Here is a 27,399-nt window from a genome sequence, read left to right on the forward strand (position 1 = left end):
ATTCAAAATCTGTAAACTCTGCATTGTAATCCTTATAGAGAATAAACTTGATTGATTGATTGATTGATGGACACGTGGGATGTCGAAGAGTGATTTGTGTCTTGTACTATGGTTGTGTTCTGTCATAGTTATCAAGGTGGAGTCTGAGAGGAGGGTTTATGTTCGTGTATAATATTCTGTGTATGCAGTAGCCACAATAATATGTGTGGATGTTTTGTATATTAAGCAAGTTAAGACTCGAAATGCGGTGGAGTATGTTGCTTAGTGCAGGAGTTAGTAATCAATAGCACTGCAGCTTTCTAGTGGGTTTAAGCTAAAGGAATTCATCCGACCTAATTGGTAACTTATTGTTCCAGTTTCTCTTTCTTCTTTCGATCCAAATTTGGGAAATACATTTGTCCCGAACTTCAGGGAAGTAGAACTAAATCAGTGTTGGTGACCCTTAACAACGTCAATAACAACATAGCAGTGGAAGCTCTGAAGAGGTGAGGTATTGTGTCCTCTAATCTGACATTGTAGAGCATTGCTGTAAAACCCTTATTTATGTGAAAAAGATGTTGTTTATCGTATTTTATTAAACGTTTTGTTCACCAGGGCTTTCGTTAATTGATTTGGATTTTGTCAATTGATTTAATGTCTCTGGTGGACGATACATTACTTACAACTAGCAATGGCTGAATAATAGATTAAGTTATCTCTTCAGTAAACAGGCATTTATAGGCGAATAAAAAAGGGAAAATGTCACCTAAGTAAAGTATACAATTGTTTACAAAAGAGCTAGAACTGAAGCATCCCATGGCTGTGGTTTGATTCCCGGTACGAGTGGAAACATTGATCGTGTTTCCCTACACCTGTTGTCCTGTTCACCTAGCAAGCAAGTAGGTACCTGGGTGCTAGTTGACTGGTGTGGGTCACATCCTGGGGGATAAAATTGAGGACCCCCAATGGAAATAAGACAGTCAGTCGATGATGCACCGACTTTGTTGGGTTATCCTGAGTGGCTAACCCTCCAGGGTTAAAAATCCAAACAAGATCTTATCTTAATGTTTTGAGTCACAGTATCTTAGGAAATTCTCTCGTAGAACTCTTGGGAGAAAAGAACTTTCTCACATTTACTCTCGTGTATTGTACCTACCAGGGATTCATTATTCCATCCAGACTGGACCATATACCTGTGTAAGTAGTCTGAGTGATCAGTTGACAGCACTATGATAGTCAATGATGACATGTTTCAATTACTTCGTTATGGAAAGATTGAGGGAATAAAGACTGGAATGGAGTATAAAATTAACTTGAATAACTCTATAGACGTAGATAAAGAATAATTGGGTATCACATTAAAGGGAGGGAGTATGGAAGAAGTGAATGTGTTCAGATATTTGGGAGTAGATTTGTCGGCAGATGGGTTTATGAAGGATGAGGTTAACCATAGAATTGATGAAGGAAAAAGGGTGATTGATGCATTGTGGTGTTTACCTGGAGTTTACCTGGAGAGAGTTTCGGGGGTCAACGCCCCCGCGGCCCGGTCTGTGACCAGGCCTCCTGGTGGATCAGCGCCTGATCAACCAGGCTGTTGCTGCTGGCTGCACGCAAACCAACGTACGAGCCACAGCCCGGCTGATCAGGAACTGACTTTAGGTGCTTGTCCAGTGCCAGCTTGAAGACTGCCAGGGGTCTGTTGGTAATCCCCCTTATGTGTGCTGGGAGGCAGTTGAACAGTCTCGGGCCCCTGACACTTATTGTATGGTCTCTTAACGTGCTAGTGACACCCCTGCTTTTCATTGGGGGGATGGTGCATCGTCTGCCAAGTCTTTTGCTTTCGTAGTGAGTGATTTTCGTGTGCAAGTTCGGTACTAGTCCCTCTAGGATTTTCCAGGTGTATATAATCATGTATCTCTCCCTCCTGCGTTCCAGGGAATACAGGTTTAGAAACCTCAAGCGCTCCCAGTAATTGAGGTGTTTTATCTCCGTTATGCGCGCCGTGAAAGTTCTCTGTACATTTTCTAGGTCGGCAATTTCACCTGCCTTGAAAGGTGCTGTTAGAGTGCAGCAATATTCCAGCCTAGATAGAACAAGTGACCTGAAGAGTGTCATCATGGGCTTGGCCTCCCTAGTTTTGAAGGTTCTCATTATCCATCCTGTCATTTTTCTAGCAGATGCGATTGATACAATGTTATGGTCCTTGAAGGTGAGATCCTCCGACATAATCACTCCCAGGTCTTTGACGTTGGTGTTTCGCTCTATTTTGTGGCCAGAATTTGTTTTGTACTCTGATGAAGATTTAATTTCCTCATGTTTACCATATCTGAGTAATTGAAATTTCTCATCGTTGAACTTCATATTGTTTTCTGCAGCCCACTGAAAGATTTGGTTGATGTCCCCCTGGAGCCTTGCAGTGTCTGCAATGGAAGACACTGTCATGCAGATTCGGGTGTCATCTGCAAAGGAAGACACGGTGCTGTGGCTGACATCCTTGTCTATGTCGGATATGAGGATGAGGAACAAGATGGGAGCTAGTACTGTGCCTTGTGGAACAGAGCTTTTCACCGTAGCTGCCTCGGACTTTACTCTGTTGACGACTACTCTCTGTGTTCTGTTAGTGAGGAAATTATAGATCCATCGACCGACTTTTCCTGTTATTCCTTTAGCGCGCATTTTGTGCGCTATTACGCCATGGTCACACTTGTCGAAGGCTTTTGCAAAGTCTGTATATATTACATCTGCATTCTTTTTGTCTTCTAGTGCATTTAGGACCTTGTCGTAGTGATCCAGTAGTTGAGACAGACAGGAGCGACCTGTTCTAAACCCATGTTGCCCTGGGTTGTGTAACTGATGGGTTTCTAGATGGGTGGTGATCTTGCTTCTTAGGACCCTTTCAAAGATTTTTATGATATGGGATGTTAGTGCTATTGGTCTGTAGTTCTTTGCTGTTGCTTTACTGCCCCCTTTGTGGAGTGGGGCTATGTCTGTTGTTTTTAGTAACTGAGGGACGACCCCCGTGTCCATGCTCCCTCTCCATAGGATGGAAAAGGCTCGTGATAGGGGCTTCTTGCAGTTCTTGATGAACACAGAGTTCCATGAGTCTGGCCCTGGGGCAGAGTGCATGGGCATGTCATTTATCGCCTGTTCGAAGTCATTTGGCGTCAGGATAACATCGGATAGGCTTGTGTTAATCAAATTTTGTGGCTCTCTCATAAAAAATTCATTTTGATCTTCGACTCTCAGTCTGGTTAGCGGCTTGCTAAAAACTGAGTCATATTGGGACTTGAGTAGCTCACTCATTTCCTTGTTGTCATCTGTGTAGGACCCATCTTGTTTAAGTAGGGGCCCAATACTGGACGTTGTTCTCGATTTTGATTTGGCATAGGAGAAGAAATACTTTGGGTTTCTTTCGATTTCATTTATGGCTTTTAGTTCTTCCCGCGATTCCTGACTCCTAAAGGATTCTTTTAGCTTAAGTTCGATGCTTGCTATTTCTCTGACCAGTGTCTCCCTACGCATTTCAGATATATTGACCTCTTTTAGCCGCTCTGTTATTCTTTTCCGTCGCCTGTAAAGGGAGCGCCTGTCTCTTTCTATTTTACATCTACTCCTCCTTTTTCTTAGAGGAATAAGCCTTGTGCATACATCGAGTGCCACCGAGTTAATCTGTTCTAAGCATAAGTTTGGGTCTGTGTTGCTTAGTATATCTTCCCAGCTTATATCGGTTAGGACTTGGTTTACTTGGTCCCACTTTATGTTTTTGTTATTGAAGTTGAATTTGGTGAATGCTCCCTCGTGACTAGTCTCATTTTGTCGGTCTGGGGCTCCACGCATACATGTCTGAACCTCAATTATGTTGTGATCTGAGTATATTGTTTTTGATATGGTGACATTTCTTATCAGATCATCATTGTTAGTGAAGATGAGGTCTAGTGTATTCTCCAGTCTAGTAGGCTCTATTATTTGCTGGTTTAAATTGAATTTTGTGCAGAGATTTAAAAGCTCGTGTGAGTGTGAGTTTTCATCAGAGCTGCCTCCTGGTGTTATTACTGCAACAATATTATTTGCTATATTCCTCCATTTTAGGTGCCTTAAGTTGAAATCCCCCAGGAGCAAGATGTTGGGTGCAGGAGCTGGAAGATTTTCCAGACAGTGGTCAATTTTTAACAGCTGTTCCTGGAATTGCTGGGATGTTGCATCCGGAGGCTTGTAGACTACCACAATGACTAGGTTTTGGTTCTCGACCTTTACTGCTAAAACTTCCACTACGTCATTTGAGGCATTAAGCAGTTCTGTGCAAACAAGTGACTCTGCAATGTACAGGCCAACCCCCCCCTTTTGCCTGTTCACTCTGTCACATCTGTATAGGTTGTAACCTGGGATCCATATTTCGTTGTCCAAGTGATCCTTTATGTGGGTCTCAGTGAAAGCCGTGAACATTGCCTTTGCCTCTGCAAGCAGTCCACGGATGAAAGGTATTTTGTTGTTTGTTGCTGGCTTTAGACCCTGTATATTTGCAAAGAAGAATGTTATCGGACTGGTGGTATTGTTGGTACTGGGGGGGGATTTTTTTTCCGGCATTAGTATCTGTATCTGTTGGTTTGGAGTGGAGGCCATCGACTGTGGTTCCACTCCAGGAATGACTGGATTTGGTGTACGATTTCTGCCATTTCCTGCCAGTTTTTTTTCCTTCCTGGCACTAAAAAACCTCTCCCTCTTGAGTGGCTGTGGCTACCCAGGTTTTCCCATGGCCTGGATGTTTTGTATCCATGGATGCAAAGAAGGGAATGTACAAGAGTATAGTGGTACCAATTCTCTTATGTGGGTGTGAAGCATGAGTTGTGAATACGCACTCAGCTGACACACTGAGGTCTGGAGTTCAAATCCCCAGTACGGCTGGATATCATTAGGACGTGTTTCCATAAGACACCTGCTGTCCATGTTCACCCATCAGTATAAAATGGGTACCTGGGTTACAACCTATTCAGATGTGACAGAGTGAATAGGTAAAAGGGATGGGGGATTTGGCCTGTATATAGCAGAGTCACATATTTGCTCAGAATTGCTAAATGATGTAGTTGAAGTTTTAGCAGTAAAGATAGAGAACCAAAATCTGGTCATTGTAGTAGTTTACAAGCCTCCAGATGCAACGTCCCAACAATTCCAGGAACAGCTGTTGAAAATTGACCACTGTCTGGAAAATCTTCTAGCTCCTGCTCCCAACATCTTGCTCCTGGGGGATTTCAACTTAAGGCACCTAAAATGGAGGAATATAGCAAATAATGTTGTTGCAGTGGTAACATCAGGAGGCAGCTCAGATGTGAACTCGCATACACATGAGCTTTTGAATCTCTGCACAAATTTCACCTTAATCCAGCAAATAATAGAGCCTAGTCACAGACCGGGCCGCGGGGGCGTTGACCCCCGAAACTCTCTCCAGGTAAACTCCAGGTAGTAGATTGGAGAATACACTGGACCTCATCTTCACTAACAATGATGATCTGATACGAAATGTCACCATATCAAAAACAATATACTCAGATCACAACATAATCGAGGTTCAGACATGTATGCACGGAGCCCCAGACCAACAAAATGAGATTAGTCACGAGGGAGCCTTCACCAAATTCAACTTTAATAACAAGAACACAAAGTGGGACCAAGTAAACCAAGTCCTAAACGATACAAGCTGGGAAGATAGCCTAAGTGCCACAGACCCCGACTTATGCCTAGAACAGATTAACTCTGTGGCACTCGATGTATGCTCAAGTCACATTCCTTTAAGAAAAAGGAGGAGTAGATGTAAAACAGAAAGAGACAGGCGCTCCCTTTACAGGTGAAGGAAAAGAATAACAGAGCGGCTAAAAGAGGCCAATATATCTGCAATGCGTAGGGAGACACTGGTCAGAGAAATAGCAAATATCGAACTAAGGCTAAAATAATCTTATAGGAGTCAGGAATCGCGGGAAGAACTAATAGCCGTAAATGAAATCGAAAGAAACCCAAAGTGTTTCTTTTCTTATGCCAAATCAAATTCAAGAACAACATCCAGTATTGGGCCCCTACTTAAACAAGATGGGTCATACACAGATGACAGCAAGGAAATGAGTGAGCTACTCAAGTCCCAGTATGACTCAGTTTTTAGCAAGCAGCTAACCAGACTGAGAGTTGAAGATCTAAATGAATTTTTTATGAGAAAGCCACAGAATTTGGTAAACACAAGCCTGTCTGACGTTATCCTGACGCCAAATGACTTCGAACAGGCGATAAATGACATGCCCAGGCACTCTGCCCCAGGGCCGGACTCATGGAACTCCGTGTTCATCAAGAACTGCAAGAAGCCCCTATCATATGCTTTTAACACCCTATGGAGAGGGAACATGGACACTGAGGTCGTCCCACAGTTACTAAAAACAACAGACATAGCCCCATTCCACAAAGGGGGCAGTAAAGCAATAGCAAAGAACTACAGACCGATAGTGCTAACGTCACATATCATAAAAATCTTTGAAAGGGACCTAAGAAGCAAGATCACCATCCATCTAGATACCCATCAATTACACAACCCAGGGCAACATGGGTTTAGAGCAGATCGCTCCTGTCTGTCCCAACTACTGGATCACTACGACAAGGTCCTGGGTGCACTAGAAGACAAAAAGAATGCAGATGTAATATACACAGACTTTGCAAAAGCCTTCGACAAGTGTGACCATGGTGTAATAGCACACAAAATGCGGGCCAAAGGAATAACAGGAAAAGTTGGTAGATGGATCTATAATTTCCTCACAAATAGAACACAAAGAATAGTAGTCAACAGAGTAAAGTCTGAGGCGGCTACAGTGAAAAGCTCTGTTCCGCAATGCACAGTACTCGCTCCCATCTTGTTCCTCATCCTCATATCAGACACAGACAGGGATATAAGCCACAGTGCCGTGTCTTCCTTTGCAGATGACACCCGAATCTGCTTGACAGTATCTTCCATCGAAGACACTGCAAGGCTCCAGGCAGACATCAACCAAATCTTTCAATGGGCAACAGAAAACAATATGAAGTTTAACGATGAGAAAATTCAATTACTCCAATATGGTAAATGTGAGGAAATTAAAACTTCATCAGAGTATAAAACAAATTCCAACCACACAATAGAGTGAAAAACTAACATCAAGGATCTGGGAGGGATTATGTCGGAGGATCTCACCTTCAAGGACCATAACATCGTATCAATCGCATCTGCTAGAAAAATGACAGGATGGATAATGAGAACCTTCAAAACTAGGGGTGCCAAACCCATGATGACACTCTTCAGGTTGCTTGTTGTATCTAGGCTGGAATATAGCTGCACCCTAACAGCACCTTTCAAGGCAGGTGAAATTGCTGACCTAGAAAATGTACAGAGAACCTTCATGGTGAGCATAACTGAGATAAAACACCTCGGTTACTGGGAACGCTTGAAGTACCTGAACTTGTACTCCCTGGAATGCAGGCAGGAGAGATACATGATTATATACACCTGGAAAAACCTAGAGGGGCTAGTACCAAACTTGCACACAAAAATCACTCCTTACAAAAGCAAAAGACTCGGCAGGCGATGCAACATCCCCTAAGGAAAAGCTGGGGTGCCACTAGCACGTTAAGAGACAACACAATAAGTGTCAGGGGTCCAAGACTGTTCAACTGCCTCCCAGCATACATAAAGGGGATTACCAATAGACCCCTTGTCTTCAAGCAGGCACTGGACAAGCACCTAAAGTCGGTACTTGACCAGCCGGGCTGTGGTTCGTACGTTGGATTGCGTTCAGCCATCAGTAACAGCCTGGTTGATCAGGCCCTGTTCCACCATGAGGCCTGGTCACAGACCGGGCCACGAAGGTGTTGACCCCTGGAACTCTCTCCAGGTAAACTCCAGGTAGTCAACTGGTACAGGTCGCATCCTGGGACAAAATTGACCTAACTTGCCCGAAATGCTTTGCATGACAAGTGGCTTTCTACATACAGTGGAACCTCGTTTTTCGGCCGTAATCCTTTCCAGGAGGTTGGCCTAAATTCGAAACGGCCTAAATTTGAAGCAATATTTCCCATAAGAATTAATGCAAATACAATTAATCCATTCCAAATACCCAAAAATATTCACAAAAAATACATTTTTGAAGATTAATTATAGTTTTACATACACAAGACAATGAGAACTAAATAAAATAAATAAATAAATATTTAAATCACTATTACATACCTTTATTGAAGACTCTTGTTGGTTTATGGAAGACAGGAAGGAGGAGAGAGGGAGGACTGATTATTGTTTGGAAGGGGAATCCCCCTCCATAAGGACTTCAGGTATCAAAGCCCTCTTTGGGGTTACTTTTCTCCCTGTCTGCTACATTCCCTGCCTCCCTGCTACACTCCCTGCATGCCTGCTACACTCCCTGCATGCCTGCTACACTCCCTGCATGCCTGCTACACTCCCTGCATGCCTGCTACACTCCCTGCCTGCTTGCTACACTCCATGCTACATTCCCTGCCTGCCTGCTACACTCCCTGCCTCCCTCCCACACTCTCTATTTCCCTGCTACACTCCCTGTTTCTCTGCTACATTCCCTGCATGCCTGCTACACTCCCTGCCTGCCTGCTACACTCCCTGCCTGCCTGCTACACTCCTTGCCCATGGTTGCTTATTTCACAGTTGCACTTAATAAACAAGCCACATCAGCTTCCTTGATTTGTTCTTCCTTTGCCAGGATAGAACTGATTGTTGCTTTGTTTTTGCCATACTTCCCATGGTGAATTATTCCACACTCCAGGTAACACTCAGTTGCACTTAATAAAAAAACACCAAAACCAATGGATTTTAAGAAAATGTTTGTATGAATGTGTGGAGTATGTGCTGTCTCGCTGACAGACAAAGGGAGACTGACTCATCTATGCGTGGCGTCCCTGACTGATGCGTCTAATACGGCCAACATACGAGGCAACGGCCAAAATACGGAACAAAATTTCCGCCGAAAATCTGGCCTAAATATGAATTGGCTGATAAACGCAGTGGCCGAAAAACGAGGTTCCACTGTAGTAGTATGTTATTGATGTCAGCTAGGCCTGTATACCATGTACAAGTTCTTGTAGAAATACGGTATTATATTATTATTATTATTATTATGATTATTTAATAATTGCTGCAGTGAGGAGGAGGCTGGAGGCAGTGGAGATGTCATGTCTAAGGGCAATGTGTGGTGTAAATATTATGCAGAGATTTTGAAGTGTGGAAATTAGGAGGAGGTGTTGAGTTACAAAAAGTATTATTTTGAGGGCTGAAGAAGGGTTATTGATGTAGTTTGGTTATTTAAAGAAGGTGGAATAAAATAGGTTGACTTGGAGGGTGTATAAATCTATAGTAGGGGGGAGGGGTAGGGGTTGATTTGGATTTAGACTACATAGATTCAGTTCAGGGTTGATTTCAGCATTGAACATTTAGGGTTGACTGGTAAATTTTTAAATGATTATGAGTTGCAGAAGGGTGATATATGATAATATTAATATCTGTAATAGGGGGATGGTTGAACAATAATGGCATAAGTGTATTTTGTTCCAGTAGATTGTAGAATGTAAATACAGTACTAATAAACATATAGTGATATAGTAGTAATGAAATATAATAAATGATTAAGACTAGATATATCAATAGCACTTAACTGTTATTGCACTAATGACTGTAGACAGTAAAAAAATAAGGTTATAATCAGTAGCACCTAGCTTTGGATTGTACTGCACTAACTCTATTTTGGACTGCACCCAATAGACAGCTAAAAATAAAGTATAATTCTATATTAATAGAGGAAGGTAAAAGATAGCTACAAATATAAACAAGAAAAAGAGTATAAAAGAGTTATAAACTGTAAGGTGGTGTTTGAACAACTTTGACAATTAACTGCTGTCAGATTAACAAATTAGAAATGAAAATTATGTTTTACAGTGAATAATTTGGTAAAAAATTTGGGTTTCATAACACTACTCGTGGAAAGTGGGTACAAGCTGCATTTTATTCTGACTCAGTGAGGACAGCATCACTTAGGAATTTTTTTTATTCATGTTCAGTAGAAATAAAATACATTTTTTTGTTCATGTTCAGTAGAAATAAAATACACATGTTAAACAGCAATCCACAACTGCAGGCCAGAACAAACTGGGGGAGGTATTGCCATCTTTTATTCTAATGAACTATCATATAGCAACATCATATCTTTCATTGATGAATATGGTGAGCATATTTTCAAACTTCTCTGTAAAAAAACCTATAACAATTGGGGCAATATACAGGATGCCTCATACTAATATCCCAGCCTTTAGTGATACTCTAAAAACACTGATTACAGATACACAAATGAATAGGCACCACCTACTACTAGCAGGAGACTTCAACATCAACCTTGGCCTAACAGATGACCAACCTGTAACTGACTTCATTAATAATATGAACAATACTCATACCACCAATTACAAAACTAACAAGACTAACTGAGATGAGTGCAACCTTAATTGACCAAATATGGACAAACATACTTGCCCTCCTTAACCCTTTGACTGTCGAGACCCCAAATCCTGAAATGTCTGTCGCAAAATATTCGAAAAAAAAAAAAATGTTTTCTTATGAAATGATAGATAATCTTTTCCCAATGGTAATGACACCAAAACTACGAAATTTGATGGAAAACTTAAGGAATTATGCTCTCACAAAGTGATCTCGGCGATATGTAGGCATCGGCGATTTCACTCACTTTGAGCCCTATTTTCAGCCAATTCCATTGTTCCAGTTGACCAAACTCATAGCTATTTCTTTAGCACTCCATTTGTTCTATCTACTGAGTACAAAAAACTGCCCATTTACCGATTTCAACTACCCAATAAAGTGGTTAGAAATTGGCAATTTGGCCAATTTCATGCAAATTATAAAAGATGCCAATTTCAAAATAGGGTCCAGATAAACAATGCAGACATTCCTGGGACTAAAATAACAGTTTCTCTGTTCATTAGTCACATCTCCAGGCCCCTCTTATATTACTCTTGCTTTCTATTTAGAATTTTTATTTACACAAAAAATAGAAGATTTACTGTTATTCAGACTACTGCATTATTGTAATAATTGTATAAATAATGTCATCCCATTCGTGACTGCGTATTAGAATGGCTAGTTGGACACTTATTGGATGGTGACATCATTTGTTTACTCTTGAACATCGGCAAAAATCGAACGTTTTCGCTACTTTGAGCTCAATTTCAAGGCCCTTTTCATTGTGAAACCAATCAAAATCATCTCTATTTCTGTAATATGTCTTCCATTATATCAAATAAGACAAAGAAAACAAAATACAACCATAAATACTATATGAAAATACACCTCAAAGTCTGTGTTTTAATCCAAAAATGCGGTCGGAGTTTTTTTTCTCATTATGCTCTGCCTGCTGCAGGATTTTTTATACTGTGCACACTGACCACACAGACCCATTCTCTCACATGTGGGCCTACCAGCTTTCTCCCGCTTGATTGGAAGCCGCTAGAATTTTGGCGTATTAATACGTCAAAAACACTGGCTTGTAAGATGTAAATATACGACACTGACAGTCAAAGGGTTAGAGCGGGGATAATCACGGACAACACTACTAACCACTACCCAACTTTACTTCTAAAAAAACATTTGTAAGCAACCAATGGAATATACTAAGCTCTCTTTTCGAGTCCATGACGAGGCATCAGTAAGTAACTTCACTGCAGAGCTAAGCTTAATTGACTGGCCTGCAGAATTTGCTAATGCTCTTGGTATCAGTGAATGGGTAGACATACTTCTAAACAAAATACAGTGAAACCCCGGGTTTCGGGCATAATTCATTCCAGGAGCTAGGCCTAAACGCGACGCGACTGAAAGGTGAAGCAATATTTCCCATAAGAAATAATGTAAATAAAACTAATCCATTCCAGACCCACAAAAGTATTTGCAAAAATACATTTTTTAAATAATAACTATAGTTTTACATACACAAAACACAGATAAATACATATACAGTTGGGCCCCACTTATACGGCAGGTTAGGTTCCAGGCTACCACCGTAAAGCGGAAATTGCTGTAAAGTGGAACACCCTTTTTTTCCTTATAAATGCATACAAATACTAGATAACAAGTTTACACTAACATATATTAAGTTAGCAGTAGAACTAGGCATCAAATAACAATAAAAAAGTACAATACACACATAGTGCACTCATTACTTACCTTAAAATATAGTCTAAATCTAGGGTGAGACAAGTAGTATTTATTGTAAGAAATCAAGTGTGGTATGTATGGTCAGCCGGGCTACCATACCAAGCCACCCCACCCACACATAATACGTATTCTATTACATTTAAGCATCCCAGAGCGATAAAATGCATATACAGTTTACTCATTACTTACTTTAAAATATTTGTAGTCTTAATCTAGGGTGAGATGAGTAGTATTTATTGTAAGAAATCAAGTGTGGTATGTATGGTAGCCAGCCAGGCTACCATACCAGGCCAACCCACCCACACATACTATTCTATGATATTTAAGCATCCCAGAGCGATAAAATGCATATACAGTTCACTCATTACTTACCTTAATATATTTGTAGTCTTAATGTAGGGTCAGGAGTAAGTAAATGAGACAAAAAAAGAATAATGAGAGAGAGAGAGAGAGAGAGATTGAGTACATGAGGGAGGACAGGCGCAGAGTTATGTAAACAACCAGGCGAACGTAAGTTTTGTGAACAAAGTGTACACGTCTGGTTTGTGTACAAGTTACATTGTGTACAAGTTGTCTCTACATTGATACAGTAGAATAAATAAAGAATAACACTCCCATTCTCATGTAACACCATTTTTATAAGAAATGACGCTCTGAGTGAAGGCAATGGAAATAAGTCACACTGACTTTTTTGGGTTATCGTAGGTTCTCTACACATATGCTGTTATGTATGATAATCTATGTAACTGTATTTGTGTATACCTGAATAAACTTACATACATATGAAAGGAATAATTTTCTAGTTTCCTCCATAACACATTTTCTCTTATGTTAGATTAGAGAAAATGTTATTCTTGCCGTCACTTGTACAAGTTATCTGGCTACCACATCTCATATTTATGTTTATTTATTCTATTGTGGGGTGTATTTATCATCTTTATATGTTATATATCGTGTTTATTATCTAATTTTGAAAAAAATATCATGGATGGATTAATGAAAATGTGTATATAAACGTAATATACAACATTTAATGAGACTCGGTGATTATTATTATTATTATTATTATTATTATTATTATTTCTAATATGGCGTCACTTGTGCAAGTCGTCTGCTACCACATCTCATATTTATGTTTATTTATTCTACTGCGGGGTGTATTTATCATATCTATATGTTATGCATCATGTTTATTATATAATTTTGAAAAAATATCATAGATGGATTAATGAAAATGTGTATACAGTGGACCCTCGCCTAATGATATTAATCCGTTCCTGAGAGCTCATTGTTAGCCGAAATTATCGTTAGCCGAGTTAGTTTTCCCCATAAGAAATAATGGAAATCCAATTAATCTGTTCCAGACAGCCAAAAGTGTTAAATTTTTTTTTTCATGAAATATACATTTCCCTACAAAGAAAACAATAAGACATGCACAATAACTACATAAATAAATGTTGAAATGACATTTACCTTTATTGAAGAGTATTGATGAGTGATAAGACACTGTTTTTCTTGAACACTCTGGGATTTTCAGAGTGATACACCAGTAAAGACTTCACTTTGCAATCTCCACTAGCATTACAACAAAACATGAGAGTTAGCCTGTCTTTCATAGGCTTGTGTCCTGGGAGTGCCTTTTCCTCCTGAGTAATGTAGGTCCTGTTCGGCATTTTCTTCCAGAACAGGCCTGTTTCGTCACAATTGAACACTTGTTGGGGGATGAATTTTTCAGCTTCGCCATGCCTTATCACACTGTGTATGCCACTACAATTCTTAAATCTCTCAAACCAGCCTTTGCTGGCCTTAAATTCACCAATATGAGCAGTAGTTCCAGGCATTTTTTCCTGTTCACCTGGGTGTTAGTTGACTGTTGTGGGTCGCATTCTGGGGGACAAGATTAAGGACCCCAATGGAAATAAGTTACAGTCCTCGATGATGCACTGGCTTTCTTGGGTTATCCTGGGGGGTGGTTAACTCTCTGGGGTTAATCGTTTCTCGGTAATTGTTTCACGTTAAGCCACACCAACACTCTCTCCACATCTTTGAGTAGTACAGCTGAAGGTGGTGCAGCAACAGTTGACTGTGGTGGAGCAACAGCTGACTGTGGTGCAGCAGCAGCTGACTGTGGTGCAGCAGCAGCTGACTGATCCAGCAACAGCTGACTGGTCCAGCAACAGCTGACCATGGTGCAGCAACAGCTGACTGATCCAGCAACAGCTGACTGGTCCAGCAACAGCTGACTGATCCAGCAACAGCTGACTGGTCCAGCAACAGCTGACCGTGGTGCAGCAACAGCTGACTGGTCCAGCAACAGCTGACCGTGGTGCAGCAACAGCTGACTGATCCAGCAACAGCTGACTGGTCCAGCAACAGCTGACCATGGTGCAGCAACAGCTGACTGATCCAGCAACAGCTGACTGGTCCAGCAACAGCTGACTGGTCCAGCAACAGCTGACCATGGTGCAGCAACAGCTGACTGATCCAGCAACAGCTGACTGGTCCAGCAACAGCTGACCGTGGCGCAGCAACAACTGACTGCGGTATTTCTCACCCTTTTTACCACAGGGCTGGCACTAGAAGCTTTGTTTGGGCCCATGGTGGCTTATTTAGCAGTTACAAGCACTATAAACAATGAAATAATACAAAATGTATTGAATGTATGCATGTAACCAGCCACCCTGGCTTGTAAACAATGACGGCAGTGCTGGATGGACAGGTTCGGGACGAGTCATGTTGGTCAGAAACAGCTGATGGTGGTGCATCAGCAGCTGACTGTGGTGCAGCAACAGCTGACCGTGGTGCAGCAGCAGCTGACCGTAGTGCAGCAGCAGCTGACTGTGGTGCAGCAGCAGCTGACCATGGTGCAGGAGCAGCTCACCGTGGTTCAGCAACAGCTGACTGTGGTGCAGCAGCAGTTCACTATGGTGCAGCAGCAGCTGACTGTGGTGCAGCAGCAGCTGACAGTGGTTCAGCAACAGCTGATTGTGGTGCAGCAGCAGTTGACCATGGTGCAGCAACAGCTGATGGTGGTGCAGCAGACTAGTGCAGCAACAGCTGACCGTGGTGCAGCAACACCTGACTGCAGTATGATAGTATTTCTCACCCTTTTTACCACAGGGCTGGCATTAGAAGCTTTCTTTGGGCCCATGGTGGCTTATTTAGCAGTTACAAGCACTATAAACAATGGAATAATACAAAATGTATCGAATGTATGCATGCAACCAGCCACCCTGGCTTGTAAACAATGACGGCAAGGCAGCTGAGGCGCTCAGGCTGGACAGACAGGTTTGGGAGGAATCACGTTGAGCGAGTTTTTTATCGTTAAGCGGGCCAAAATTTTTACACTCAAATGCTTCTTTAGGCGGATTTAACGTTATGCGATGCGTTCGTTAGGTGAGGGTCCACTGTATTAACGTAATATACGACATTTAAATGAGACTCGGTGATTATTATCATTACTAATATGTCTGGAGACATAAGACACTCTTACTGAATTTAATATGTGCCCGCACACCAACACAGTGTGTAAGTTTATTTAGGTACAGGTATACATAAGTATAATTATCAAAGTATAAAATATGAAATAACTTTTAAAAGCACTTGAAATTTTGAAGTTTTCCAGACAAAATGGAGAGACTTAGTGCCTACGGATCTCATGGAGAATGTAAACAAACCGAGTTGGGTGCAGTGACCGTATTAGAAAGTCAGGTGGGAGGAGCCATATAGCGAGTTTTGGTCATAATTTGAAATGACCATATTAGTGGAACACCATAAAGCGAAATGCCGTAAAGTGGGGCCCTACTGTACGTATATTATATAAATTAAAATTTAAATAAACATTTAAAATAGCATTTACTTATTTATTTATTTATTTATTTATTTAAAAATTTGAGCACACATACAGAGGTACAAATAATACAGATAAGAGCAGCATGCCAAAGCCACTTATACTATGCATAGCATTACGGGCTGGCTTAAAATTAACTTAAGATGAACTAAGCAATGATGACATCAGTGATAAAACTTTAATGTAAACAGATTACTATAAAGCACAAGTGAGTATTACAAAGACAGGTCATATGGTTGTATGCATTGTTGTACATTCAGTAGAATGGAGTATTCTGTTAGGTAGTGTATTTAAAAAATAATAAAGTTAGATTGGGTTTTAGGTTTAACATTTATGTGATATAATTGTGAGAAACATTTAAGATATACAATTTATAAGGTTCAGTTATTCAGTATTTATTTGGTTTTGGGTGAGTAAGTGATCTTTGAGAAGAGACTTGAATTTATAAACAGGTAGTGTTTCTTTTATATTTACAGGTAATGAGTTCCAGATTTTAGGGCCTTTTATGTGCATTGAGTTTTTGCATAGTGTGAGATGGACACGAGGAACATCAAAGAGTGATCTGTGCCTTGTGTTATGGTCATGTGTTCTGTTGAGGTTGGCAAGGAGATGTTTGAGGGGAGGGTTAATATCAGAGTTAAGTGTTCTATGTATGTAATAGGTGCAGTAATAAGTATGAATGTTTTGTATGGTGAGTAGGTTTAGTGTATTGAATATTGGTGGAGTGTGCTGCCTATAGTGAGAATTTGTTATCATTCTAACTGCAGCCTTTTGTTGGGTAATTAGTGGTCTGAGATGGTTACTTGTTGTTGAGCCCCATGCACAAATTCCATAGGTGAGATAGGGGTAAATAAGAGAGTGATATAGGGCCAGGAGGGCTGACTGTGGAGCATAGTACCGTATCTTCGATAGTATGCCTACAGTCTTGGAAATTTTCTTAGAAATTTGTTGTATATGTGTATGAAATTTGAGTCTATTATCAAGGTGGATTCCTAAGAATTTTCCCTCTGTTAGCTTTGTGATAGGTGATCCGTTTATCATTATGTTAAGAGGGACATCTGTAGCTCTGTTACCAAACTGAATGAAGTAGGTTTTGTCAATGTTTAGTGTAAGTTTGTTAGTCCTCACCCAGGTAGATATTTTCTGTAATTCGGTATTTACAGTATTGGCTAGCGTGACTGGGCTCGGGTGGGAGAAGACGTATGTAGTGTCATCTGCAAATAGTGTGGGTTTGAGTAATTGCGAAGCATTTGGTAGGTCATTTATGTATAGGAGAAAGAGAAGAGGGCCAAGGACACTTCCCTGTGGGACACCAACTGTAATTGGTTGTGCAGAAGAGTTTGCCCCATTTGCATACACATATTGGCTTCTGTTGCTGAGGTATGACTTGAGGTAGTTGAGGGAGTGCCCTCTTATACCATAGTGTGACAATTTTACGTGGAGCAAGTCATGGTTAACTGTATCAAAAGCTTTACGTAAGTCAATGAAGATCCCCAGTGGGACTTCTTTTTTCTCTATTGCAGTGTATATATGTTCTAGCATGTGTATAATAGCATCATTAGTATTTTTATTTGGCCTGAATCCAAATTGGCAGGGGTTGAGTATGTTTTGGGAGATAAGGTAGGAGTAGATTCGTTTATGAATTAATTTTTCGAAGATTTTTGAGAGAGGGTGTAAGTTGGATATTGGCCTATAGTTATTCAACTCTGTTTGGTCTCCTCCTTTGTGGATCGGGGTGACCCTTGCTATTTTGAGTACTGTAGGGAAGGTGGAGGATTCAATGGATTTGTTAAAGAGTGTTGCAATGATTGGTGATAGCACTTGTGACACTTTTTTGTATATAAAGGGTGGTAAGGTATTTAAATCTCCTGCCTTGTTTTTTAGCGTGTTGATAATAAGGGAGACTTCGTATGGGTTAGTCGGAGCTAGGAACAGTGTGTTCGGGTAGTTGCCAGTGAGGTAGTCATTTGGTGGGGTATCTGAGCTTGGGATTTTATTGGCAAGGTTTTGTCCTATAGTGGAGAAGAAGTCATTGAGTCTGTTTGCTGTTTCTGTTGGTGGGAGTTGGGGTTCATCTGATTTTGCTAATTTTATTTCGCTATTTCGTGATATCTTTTTTGTTCCTAGAATTTCTGATAGGGTTTTCCAGGTCTTTTTTATATCACCTCGTAAGTTGGATAATCTGTTCTCATAATACAATTTTTTTGCCCTTCTTATCAGGCTGGTTAGGATTGACGAGTAACGTTTTGTTTGGTCTCTGGTTATGTGACCCATTCTGTACTGTTTTTCATATTGGTGTTTTGTATTTATGGATTTGAGAATGCTGGGTGTTAACCAGGGACTGTTCAGTCTCTTAGCTGTCATCTGTTTAGTTTTTTTAGGGCAGTGCTTGTTATAGAGGTATTGGGTCTTTTTTAGAAAATTATTAATACATTCGTCAATATCTGTATAGATTTCTAGCTCAGTGTGCCAGTCAATGTTTGCTACTGCTGTTGTGAAGTTATTAATGGCTGCCTCATTGTGAAGTCTGAAGGTGACTTTAGTAGTGTCTTGGGGTAATTTACCAAGAGTTGTTATGAGAAAAGTAGGGTAGTGGTCTGTGGTATTATCTGTAATTATGCCTGATTTTAAAGGGGATATGGTGTTGGTCCAGATGTGGTCAAGTAGGGAAACACTAGTCTCTGTAACTCTTGTAGGTTTTGTTACTGTTGGTAGCAACATACAGTTACTCATTGTGTTTGTGAATTCAGTAACGTGTGGGTCCTGGTCTTGCAGGAGATTTATATTGAAGTCACCTGAGAGTAGTAAGTGATCTTTGTTCATGCGTGCATCAGTTATCATACTTCCTAGGTTTTGACTAAATTGGCTAATGTTTGACTGTGGAACTCTGTAAATGTTTATCAATGTGAGAGGTTTTTGTAGGTATTTGGATTTGAATTTGGCTATTATATATTCCCCATGTTCATCCCTTGTGCAAGTATTAGTGATACATTCTAGTTGGTCTGAGTAGTATATGGCTGTGCCACCCCCTTGTTGGTCTGGCCTACAGTTGTGTATGGCTGTGTAACCAGGAATGGCATAGACATCTGTACTATCAGGCTTTAGCCAGGTTTCAGTTAGTGTAATGATGGACATATTGGCATGTAAGGAATTTAGTAATGCTATGAGGTCATCGTAATGCTTGCTTAAAGATCTGATATTGTAGTTAAAGATAGTTATGTTGTTGTTGGCTCTGAGAAGTGCCTTTGATTGTTCTGCTGTGTAGTAATTACAGTAACTGTTTGATTCATTTATTGAAGAGACTTGCTGGCATTTGGAAGATAGGGAGGAGGAAAGAGTGAGGACTTGTTGTTTGGAAGGGGAATCCCCTTCCATGAAGACTTGTTACCTAAGGTAACAAGTCCTTATCTGGGGTTACTTCCCTGCTTTGTCTTTTAGGGCCACTAGGACCAGCTTGAGAGTCACTGGACCCCTGTCTCACAAAATAACTGTCAAGAGTGCTCTGTTTCTGGTGTATCTTTAAGATTTCCCTGAAGTGAGAGAAGGTTTTGTCACTGAACATGTTGCAGATATGGCTTGTTTCAGCTTGGTCAGGGTGATTTTTTTCAACAAAAGTTTGCAACTCATTCCATTTTACACACTTTTCACAGTCACAATTAATGGCTGGCTGGATGGCTGGCTGGCTGGTGCCTGGATGGCTGGCTGGCTGCCTGGCTGGCTAGCTGGATGGCTGGCTGCCTGGCTGGCTAACTGGATGGCTGGCTGGCTGGCTGACTGAATGGCTGGCTGAATGAATGGCTGGCTAGCTGGCTGGGTGGCTGGCTGGCTGGCTGGCTGGGTGGCTGGCTGGCTGGCTGGCTGGCTAGCTAGCTGAATGGCTGGCTGGCTGGCTGCTTGGCTGGCTGGCTGGATGGCTGGCTGGCTGGATGGCTGGCTGGCTGGATGGCTGCCTGGCTGGCTGCCTGGCTGGCTGGATGGATGGATGGATGGATGGATGGATGCCTGGATGCTTGGATGCTTGGATGCTTGGATGCCTGGCTGCCTGGCTGGCTGGCTGGCTGGATGGATGGATGGATGGATGGATGGATGGATGGATGGATGGATGGATGGATGGATGGATGCCTGGATGCCTGCCTGCCTGCCTGCCTGCCTTGTGATGTAGTTCATCTGGGCTTGTGAGGTCTCTGGGGAGACCTAATTTAATCAATTATATGGTCACCTTGCCTTGGCAAATGTCTGCCAGAGCCACGCCTTTTGGGCTTAAGTCTCAGCTCCTTTGTTCGTCACTGGCGTCAGATCTTGGCGTCAGGTTGTGCACGTGGTGCACACCCAATTGTGGGGGGTTGCTTGGACCAAAATATAAGCCCAAGGAACAGCTGAGCAGGGGAGATTCGTGCAGAGCTCTGGCCTGGGTGCAGAGCTCTGAGCAGAGAGACTTCGAGTGGAGCTGCTGCTGTGAGCAGAGCTCGGGAGAAGGCTGCTGGAGAGTCGAGCGGAGCTCTGGCCTGTGAGCAGAGCTGAGTGGGAGAGTCTCGGGAGGAGAGACTGTTGGAGACATTGGGCAGAGTACTGGCTTGGAGCAGTACTCGTGCTGTATAGGTCTTGGGACCTGTGGCTTAGTTCCTGTGGTGAACTGTCCTCTGAACCACATTGTAAGTTATACAGTGGACCCCCGGTTTACGATATTATTTCATTCCAGAAGTATGTTCAGGTGCCAGTACTGACTGAATTTGTTCCCATAAGGAATATTGTGAATTAGATTAGTCCGTTTCAGACCCCCAAACATACACATACAAACGCACTTACATAAATACACTTACATAATTGGTCGCATTGGGAGCTGACCGTAAACCGGGGGTCCACTGTATTCTGTTTTGCCATGCTAATTGTATTCCCTGTCTCACTGCTTATGTGTACCACCCCATTGATCTAAACCACAATAATGTTCTCCTGTTCCCAAATATATTATTGCACAAGGACTTAATAATAAACTGTGTTTGAGTAGAATAGTAATATTCACTGTCCCGTTATTTGCTCTTTTATTCATTATTTTATTTCAAGTAGTGAGAGGGTGAGTAGTGTGGTGGGTAGAGTAATGAGAGGTGAAGATGTAGTCACCAGTGACCTCACATTACCGACTTCCGCACTCCTCTCTCCTACCTACCTCCTCCATGCGTCACCTACCTCCGCTAATCATCTCTCCTACCACCTCGCCTGCCAATCCCCAGCCTACTGACACTCTTACTCCCATATTCCCCGATTAATAATTACGTTCCATTACCCCCCCCTACATGACAGCCTGCCTGCCTGCCTGCCTGGGAGTGCAGGGTAATGTTTACTCAAGGATAAACAATGCTAGACTGGCTGACAACGCCTGTGCGAGCAGGCAGACAGGTCTGGTACGCTGGCTGAAACCTGGGGTAACGGCTGAAATGTGGGACAAAATTGGGCCAAAAAAAGCAGGCGAAACCCGAAGCGGCCGATTCCCAGGGCAGCCGAAACACAGGGTTTCACTGTAAGTAGACTATACAGTGGTCCCTCGTTTTTCGTTATTAATCCGTTCCTGGAGCCGTTACTATAAACGAAGTTTACGATTTATGAATCAATTTTCCCCATAAGAAATAATGTAAATACAATTAATCCGTTCCTGACACCCAGAAGTATTAAAACAAAAAATTTTTTTACATGAAATATACATGTAGCACATAAACAATACAATGGGAAATGATGAATGAAACATTAACAGCATAACACTTACCTTTATTGGAGATTCTTCTTAGTGTATGGGAGACTGGAGGAGGAGAGAGAGTGGATTGTTTATAGTTTGGAAGGGGAATCCCCTTCCAGCAACACCTCAGGTACCAATTGCTTTTCTGGGGTTGCTTGTCTTCTCTGTTTCTTAATGCCACTAGGACCACCTTGAGAGTCACTAGAGTCCTGTCTCGCAAAATAACTGTGGAGACAGCTCTGTTTCTGGCGTCTTTTTAACACTTCCCTAAAGTGGCCCAAGACTTTGTCACTGTACATGTTGCCAATATGGCTTGCAACAACCTTGTTAGGGTGACGTTTCTCCATAAAGCTTTCCATCTTACCCCACATAGTAAAAATCTCTCTAATTTCTGAAGAAGGCACCTTCTTCCATCTCTCTTTCTCCTCCTCTGCAGCAAGATTCTGAGCTGCGATGTGTTGCTCTTCCTGCTGAAGCTCTTGCAGCTCCTCAGTGGTGAGCTCTTCGTTGTGGTCTTCCACCAATTCTTCCACATCCTCCAAACTCACATCCAACCCCATGGAACTCCCCAGTGCCACAGTTGATTTAACAACAGACATAGGCTCATCAGGGTCAGTCCCAAACCCTTCAAAATCCCTCTTGTCGACACAATCTGGCCACAATTTTCTCCAGGCAGAGTTCAAAGTCCTGGTAGTCACTCCCTCCCAAGCCATACCTATAAGATTTATGCAATGGAGGATGCTGAAGTGTTCTCTCCAAAATTCCCTTAGGGTCAAGTGAGTGTCTGTGGTCACAGTCAAGCACCTGTGAAACATTGCTTTTGAGTAGAGTTTTTTAAAATTTGCAGTGACCTGCTGGTCCATGGGCTGGAGGAGAGGAGTGGTATTCAGGGGCAAGAACTTTACTGTGATGAACCCAAACTCCTCGAAAATTAGGTCATCCAAGTTTGGAGGATGAGCAGGTGCATTGTCTATTACTAGCAGGCACTTGAGATCCAATTGAACCACTTGACGAAAATTTCCCTCGTGACCCATGCCTTACTATTAGATTTCCAAAACACACACAATTTACTCCTCATAACATTGTTTTTCCTGAACACTCTGGGATTTTCAGAATGGTACACTAGTAATGGCTTCACTTTGAAATCCCCACTAGCATTATCACAGAACATTAGCATCAGCCTGTCTTTCATAGGCTTGTGTCCTGGCATTGCCTTTTCCTCTTGTGTAATGAAGGTCCTCTTTGGCATTTTCTTCCAAAAGAGGCCTGTTTCGTCACAATTGAACACTTGTTCAGGTTTCAGTCCTTCAGCCTCTATGTACTCCTGGAATTCATGCACATGTTTTTCAGCCGCCTTGTGGTCCGAACTGGCAGCCTCACCATGCCTTACCACACTGTGTATGCCAGTACGCTTCTTAAATCTCTCAAACCAGCCTTTGCTGACCTTAAATTCACTCACATCACCACTATTTGCAGGCAATTTCTTTACCAAATCTTCATGCAACTGCCTAGCCTTTTCACAAATAATCGAAGTCATAAGAGTATCTCCTGCTAATTGTTTCTCATTTATCCACACCAATAATAGCTTCTCAACCTCTTCGAGTACTGGTGATCTCATTTTTGTCAGCATAGTTACCCCCTTTGCAACAACAGCATCCTTGATTTCCTTTTTCTTGGCCACTATGGAACATAAGGTTGTGTAGGGTTTCTTATACATCCTGGACAGTTCGGCCACACTTGTACCACTTTCATATTGTTCAATGATGGTTTTCTTAAATTCAATCGTATTTCTCACCTTCTTTACCAAAGGCTTGGCACTAGGAGCTTTCTTTGGAGCCATGGTAGCTTATTTAGTACTTGCAAGCACTAAAATAAATGGAATATTATGAAATATTTCGCTGGAGCACGTGAGGGGACCTTCGCTCACTGGTAAACAATGCCAGACTGGCTGCCGCTACGGCTCACGCTGTGGGTACGCGTCCGGGACAAATTACGACTTGCGAGTCAACTTATGAAAAGCGAGTCCATGTTTATACGAAAATAACCCTATGATTGGCGAAATTTACGATTGCCGGGAACTACGAAAAGCGAGGGACCACTGTATAACAAACATTATTCTATAAAAACTAAACAGATCACTAATAAAAGATTAAGTTGCCCATTGCTTACTAACACCAGCCTAAGATCCATGAGTATGAAACATCATTATGAAAAACAATATAGAAGGGGCTTAATAACTAAAGAATTCATCAAACATTATACAGTGGACCCCCGCATAACGATGGCATCGCATAGCGATTTTTCCGCATAACGATTACTTTTATCGCAAAATTTTTGCCCCGCATACCGATTAAAAACCCGCATACCGATTTTCGTCCGAGACGCGTCCAATGTGCCCTCACATGTGCCGGCCGTCCCATTGTTTACCAGCCAGCCTCCGCGGTAACATCCAAGCATACACTCGGAATATTTCGTATTATTACAGTGTTTTCGGTGGTGTTTCTGGAAAATAAGTGACCATGGGCCCCAAGAAAGCTTCTAGTGCCAACCCTGTGGTAAAAAGGGTGAGAATTAGTATGGAAATTAAGAAAGATTTTGAAGGGTTTGGGGCTAACCCTGAGAAGCCTATGCCAGTTGTGGAATCCATTGTGCCTACTTCAAAGATTAAGGAAATGTGTGCAGAGTGGTTTGAACTGCAAACCTTTATAGATGAAAATCACCCTGACACAGCTGTTGCAAGCCGTGCTTGTGACTATTTCAATGACAATGTTATGGCCCATTTTAGGAAAGTCTTGAAGAAACGGGAGGTACAGAGCTCTATGGACAGATTTGTTGTGCGACAGAGGTCCAGTGACTCTGAAGCTGGTCCTAGTGGCATTAAAAGAAGAAGGGAAGTAACCCCAGAAAAGGACTTGCTACCTCAAGTCCTAATGGAAGGGGATTCCCCTTCTAAACAGTAAGAAGATAATGCTCTCCCCTCCTCCCATCCCATCAATCATCACCAGATCTTCAATAAAAGTAAGTGTCATGTAATTGTGCATGCCTTTTTCAGTTTGTGTGTATTAAAATTAACATTTCATGTGGTAAAAAAATTTTTTTTTCATACTTTTGGGCGTCTTGCACGGATTAATTTTATTTCCATTATTTCTTATGGGGAAAATTAATTCGCATAACGATTATTTCGCATAACGATGAGCCCTCTTGCACGGATTAAAATCGTTAACCGGGGGTCCACTGTACGTCATTCCTCACCAAATTAATGAGAAAGTCCAACCAACTATTTTATTCTAATAGATTTACTGATACGAGAGGTGATATTAACCCTTTGACTGTCACAAGCCTATTACTGAAACTGTCATTCTATGTCGAAAAATATTCGAAAAATAAAAAAATAATTTTTTCTTACCAAAATGTTAGGATTATTTTGCTGAGTGTTTGTAGCCTAAAAAAAATTTGCCATCAGTACGTACCAAGATATAGAGGCATAAAGTTGGCAGAAAATGAGCTGCGTATGGCAACAGTGGCGAATGCCCCTCACCCGGTATTCTTTTATTTACTCCAATTTGAAGGTTTCTTGTATTTTCCAATAATTTTTTTCTAAGTAACTTATGTGGCCTATGAGACCAAAGTAAGGTGCATTGTTCAAATATACACTCATTGTATACAACACAATAACCGCACAAACATTATCATTATTATATTTTTTACAAAACTTGTTTACACAATACAAAAATTTTTTTATTACTATTATTCTATAACATATATACAAATGTACAATCACTGAACACTCTCCTAGAACTGCTGCAGCTTGTGGAAGTCTTTGAAACTGTGTAATGCACTGTGGACTTTTACACTCCTCACACATAAAACGAGTGTCTCTGCATTTTTGTGGGCATTTTGTGGTATGTGCACAGACAAAACACCTCTTCTGAGCACTTTTCTTGAAAGTAGTAGGAGGCATTTTGTTATGTTGTTGCCGCTTATACTTTGATAGTAAGGTTTTCACTACATGTTCTAGTGTGGGGTAGCTTTTACATAAAGGCCTTAACAGTCTAGGGTAATACTTACATTCATGATTGATCATCCTCAGTGTCTCTGAAACCCTTTCACCAGCCCTCTTCACAGGTTATTTAAACTACTATAAAAAAAATAGAACTCTATTCTAGATAGATATATACAGAATATACAATATACAAAACATAAGTCTACACACTCCCTAGCTGCTCTCCTAGGAACAGCCCACATGGTGCATCTCAACAATTTCACTTTCAGCAACACTTGTATGCTTACTGGGTGCCATGAGTGCTTGGCAGATTTAAGATATGGCAATTAAAAGATCTGAACTCAATCCACAACCAAAAATAAACACAGCTAGCTCCTAGCAGAGGATGATTCTACATGCATATGAACTGAAGACTGGGACAAGGGTGGTGGGAGTGGTGGTGGGTAGGTTGGGAGGCAGAGGGTGGCGGGGTCTTCCCCGTTGACTCAGTGGTCTAACCCATAGCCAGAAGTATCCTGTGGGCGACATTCCAAATTTTTTCCTCTCCTGCAAATTAAACCGTGTTAAGTTAATTTTATGAAGTGTTGTATAAAATTGTGCTGCAATTCTTCAGTAGTGCTATAACCAAAATGTGTGAAATAAACCCGTGTTAAATACGTAATGGTCTGCTGTATATTAATTATTTTATTTCATTATTATTATATATTTTATTATATTTATTATCATTTGATTATTATCATTGTATTATTATTATTTTAATTTTGTTAATGTTTTATTTCATTATTATTATTTTACAGTGGAACCTTGACTTACGAGTGTCCCAACTTATGAGTTTTTTGAGATACGAGCCGTCCCTGGGTCGATTTTTTGCTGCTCTGAGTTACGAGCCAACATTTGAATTACGAGCCAGCTTTCCCCTCCCTCTTCCCCCTCAAGCCAAAAACTGGACACCTCGCTTGTTTATCTATGATTTCATGCTTTAATTCCATGGAAATCATTCTCTTTTTCTTCTCAGCAATAATAATAATATAATAATAATAATTACAGTCAAGTCACTCAGTATGTCAGTCAAGTCACTCAGTAAGTCAATCAATTCACTCAGTAAGTCAGTGAAGTCATTCAGTAAGTCAGGTCACTCGGTAAGTCAGTGAAGTCATTCAGTAAGTCAGTCAAGTCATTCAGTAAGTCAGTCAAGTCATTCAGCAAGTCAGTCAAGTCAATCAGTAAGTCAAGTCACTGAGTAAGTCAGTCAGGTCACTCAGTAAGTCAGTCATGTCACTCAGTAAGTCAGTCAAGTTATTCAGTAAGTCAGTCAAGTCATTCAGTAAGTCAGTCTAGTCATTCAGTAAGTCAGTCAAGTCATGCAGTAAGTCAGTCAAGTCATTCAAGTCACTCAGTAAGTCAGTCAAGTCATTCAGTAAATCAAGTCAGTCAAGTCACTCAATAAGTCAGTCAAGTCACTCAGTAAGTCAGTCAAATCATTCAGTAAGTCAGTCAAGTCATTTAATAAGTCAGTCTAATCATTCAGTAAGTCAGTCAAGTCACTCAGTAAGTCAGTCAAGTCATTCAGTAAGTCAGTCAAGTCATTTAAT

General features: G+C 41.3%; 1 protein-coding gene across 1 annotated transcript in view; it reads left to right on the forward strand.

Moving 5' to 3' along the window:
* The first annotated feature begins 230 nt into the window (after positions 1-230).
* The window catches only part of LOC128684034 (cilia- and flagella-associated protein 418), a 177,875-nt gene continuing 150,706 nt past the window's right edge, over positions 231-27,399 (forward strand). The window contains exon 1 of the mRNA XM_070091857.1: positions 231-485. The gene's annotated coding sequence lies outside the window, so the exon portion shown is untranslated. The remainder of the gene's footprint in view (positions 486-27,399) is intronic.

The sequence above is a fragment of the Cherax quadricarinatus genome, chromosome 3, assembly GCF_038502225.1.
Source record: "Cherax quadricarinatus isolate ZL_2023a chromosome 3, ASM3850222v1, whole genome shotgun sequence".
NCBI lineage: Eukaryota > Metazoa > Arthropoda > Malacostraca > Decapoda > Parastacidae > Cherax > Cherax quadricarinatus.